The 3975-nt window shown below is 41.3% G+C and overlaps 1 long non-coding RNA gene across 1 annotated transcript; it reads left to right on the top strand.

The window, feature by feature from the left end:
- Positions 1-2672: 2672 nt before the first annotated feature.
- Positions 2673-3605, top strand: LOC144761563 (uncharacterized). Its single transcript, XR_013595788.1, has 2 exons — positions 2673-2884; positions 3374-3605. It is a non-coding gene; the product is annotated as an uncharacterized LOC144761563 (long non-coding RNA).
- Positions 3606-3975: the final 370 nt, after the last annotated feature.

Below are 3975 nucleotides of genomic sequence, written 5' to 3' on the forward strand. Positions count from 1 at the left end.
GGTGTCTGCGTTGCAAACAGGTTTGTTTTTGTGCAAGAAGGCATGCCTTGCTGCACAACAACAATCCTCTGAGGCATTTTCCTCTTTCCATGTGTGCTGCAAGAGGACAAAACAAGAAGAAATAAGTATATTTCTCCTAGTTACGCCTCACCCAAAGAGGTGTAGCATTTTGGCGCATTCCCAGGTCTGCCAGTGATGGTAAATCTGGAAATGCACCAAAATCCATGGGTGGATGGGTGGCAACGCCCAGACTCCACCCATATAACGTCTCCAGGGGGCAGAGTAATGCAAGTAGGGATTTGCGTTGCGTTGCGTTACTCTAGATTTATCTGGCCCTCTGTTGCTTGATAAATGTGACATAGTATTTGCATTTGCACAAACAACAGATGATGACAGAATGCAGAACAATCTCATACATTCACCCCAGTACAGAGATCTGGGCCTAAATCCATTGTTTTTTTGCTCACCATGTAAATGTAAGTGTAAATGTCATGGTACTTATAGAGCGCACTGTCACCAGACGGTCACCTTGCGGCGTCGCCTATGCGGCTTCCTGGCACTGATACTCATAGCGCTGTGGAACCCCTCCTGGCTTTCCCTGTGAAGTGTCCACTCCTGGGCACCCCGAGGGTGAAGCCAGGCATCCTTAGCGCTGTTGGGGCCGGTGTGGAGGCTAAGCAAGCTATTGCCCAGAGTTGCAGCGTGGGGCCCGCGATTAGAATAGGCACCGAGGCGAGAATTAACAGGTCCGAGGAAATTGAGCCCGAGACCCCGCCGAGGCGGGAATCGAACCCTGGTCCCTGGCCAGAACTCTGCATCAGTGTCTGCCGCTCTAACCATTGAGCCACACTCCTCCCATGCTAATCCAGTTTGAACCAAGACATATGCAAATCAGTCTTGACCCTGTGCCCCATGGGAACAGTCCAGCCCGATCTGCCAAGCCAGGTCCTCTCTGGAATGGAAACAAGCATCCTAAGACCGGTTTCGGGCTTTCAGCCCTCATCAGCCAGGATAGCTTGATTCCAGTGGCATGGAGAGCAAGGGACTCACGACTGAGCATACCTGTCCCACTCAGGGTGACAAATGCAAAAACAACAGTTGATGGACAGAATGCAGAACAATGTCATACATTCACCCCAGTACAGAGATCAGGACCTAAATCCATCGTTTTTATGCTCACCATGCCATTCCAGTTTGAACCCAGCCATATGCAAAACAGTCTTGACCCTGTGCCCCGTGGAAACAGTCTAGCCCGAACTGCCAAGCCAGGTCCTCCACGGACTGGAAACAAGCATCCTAAGACCGGTTTCGGGCTTTCAGCCCTCATCAGCCAGGATAGCTTGATTCCAGTGGCATGGAGAGCAAGGGACTCACGACTGAGCATACCCGTCCCACTCGGGGTGACAAATGCAAAAACAACAGTTGATGGACAAAATGCAGAACAATGTCATACATTCACCCCAGTACAGAGATCTTGGCCCAAATCCATTGTTTTTCTGCTCACCATTAGTGTATATGCAACAAGGACCCCCTGTATTCAATAAGAATCAGATTCCTAGACCAGGGATAAACAATGATTGATATGTAACAATCTAGGCAATCATAAAAAGAAAAACAGATCAATGTCAGGAATATTAATATCAAGGAAATTAAGCTACAACAATATAATAAAGTTCCAGTGTTTTATTGATAATTAAACAGAAAATCATATTTCAAGACATAAAAAATTCAAGTAAAAAAATTCTACAATTGGAGAATTGACATAGTAATGAAGACATTTTGCATATTAAAACATTATTTTTGTTAAAAAACGAGGTAAAGAGGAAGAAGTGGCAAATTGGTACTCTACGCGCGTTTCGGCGACCAGCGCCTTCTTCTGGAGCAGCCACGAATGATTCTACAAAATAAAAATTTACACGAAAAGAAAAATTACCCACAATACTGGAGTAAAAAATCATGAAATACAATTTTAACAATTTCTTTTGTAGCCTAAAACCGTGTCGGATTACTGGATGTATAACATTCATATTAGCATTTTCATTTCCTTGCGACACTTGCCATTGGGTAGGGGAACCAAATAAGAGAGGGGGGGGGACCAATGAGTAATAATGACTCAAAAAAGGATTACAAAGGATACCAAATGGAACTGGGGTACCTGTTTTGTGATGGTATGGAAATTAAGAGGGTATGCCTTGGTTTAGCATCTGATGATATGAGACAATATTAAGTCCACCATGTAAGATATGTATTGCCTACATTTGTGAAATGTAGGCAATATATAGGCGGGGGAATTCTAATGAGATTGCACCCTATGAGGTCAATACGTTTTTACCGGTAACAATAAGCAGTTGCTAGTCTTGAGGCACTTACATGATAAAGATTTTTGGATGTGTAGACCAATGGCTTGGGTTAAAACAGAACCAGCGTTGATATCCTTTATTTTGAAAGTTTATACTGAAAATTACAAAAAGTAAAAGTAAGTAACCGATTTAAGTTTTCTGTTCTACTCTATACAGATAACTGTATAGAGTAGAACAGTTGCCTAATCCCTTCATATATCTACAGTCGCACAGTTTATAAGATCTTTTCATACTATGAGATTTTAATAACTATTCCTATTTATTGGAACAGAAAACTTAAATCGGCGATCAAATAACATCTATCTACAAAGACAGAAATCAAGAATTCAGTTGGACATCCTAGGTATAAATTAACAATAGACATGTAAAACAACGAGATATCTATAATTTGATCATTAAATTAACAAGGTTTACTTACTTTTACTTTTTGTAATTTTCAGTATAAACTTTCAAAATAAAGGATATCAACGCGGGTTCTGTTTTAACCCAAGCCATTGGTCTACACATCCAAAAATCTTTATCATGTAAGTGCCTCAAGACTAGCAACTGCTTATTGTTACCGGTAAAAACGTATTGACCTCATAGGGTGCAATCTCATTAGAATTCCCCCGCCTATATATTGCCTACATTTCACAAATGTAGGCAATACATATCTTACATGGTGGACTTAATATTGTCTCATATCATCAGATGCTAAACCAAGGCATACCCTCTTAATTTCCATACCACCACAAAACAGGTACCCCAGTTCCATTTGGTATCCTTTGTAATCCTTTTTTGAGTCATTATTACTCATTGGTCCCCCCCCCCCTCTCTCTTATTTGGTTCCCCTACCCAATGGCAAGTGTCGCAAGGAAATGAAAATGCTAATATGAATGTACTATGACATGTTATACATCCAGTAATCCGACAAGGTTTTAGACTACAAAAGAAATTGTTAAAATTGTATTTCATGATTTTTTACTCCAGTATTGTGGGTAATTTTTCTTTTCGTGTAAATTTTTATTTTGTAGAATCATTCGTGGCTGCTCCAGAAGAAGGCGCTGGTCGCCGAAACGCGCGTAGAGTACCAATTTGCCACTTCTTCCTCTTTACCTCGTTTTTTAACAAAAAGAATGTTTTAATATGCAAAATGTCTTCATTACTATGTCAATTCTCCAATTGTAGAATTTTTTAACTTGAATTTTTTATGTCTTGAAATATGACTTTCTGTTTAATTATCAATAAAACACTGGAACTTTATTATATTGTTGTAGCTTAATTTCCTTGATATTAATATTCCTGACATTGATCTGTTTTTCTTTTTATGATTGCCTAGATTGTTACATATCAATCATTTTCTGCTCACCATGCCATTCCAGTTTGAACCCAGCCATATGCAAATCAGTCTTGACCCTGTGCCCCGTGGAAACAGTCCAGCCCGAACTGCCAAGCCAGTTCCTCCCCGGACTGGAAACAAGCATCCTAGGACCGGTTTCGGGCTTTCAGCCCTCATCATCCAGGATAGCTTGATTCCAGTGGCATGGAGAGCACGGGACTCACGTCTGATCATACCCGTCCCACTCCGGGTGACAAATGCAAGAACAACAGTTGATGGACAGAATGCAGAACAATG

This window comes from Lissotriton helveticus, chromosome 6 (assembly GCF_964261635.1).
Source record: "Lissotriton helveticus chromosome 6, aLisHel1.1, whole genome shotgun sequence".
Taxonomy (NCBI): domain Eukaryota; kingdom Metazoa; phylum Chordata; class Amphibia; order Caudata; family Salamandridae; genus Lissotriton; species Lissotriton helveticus.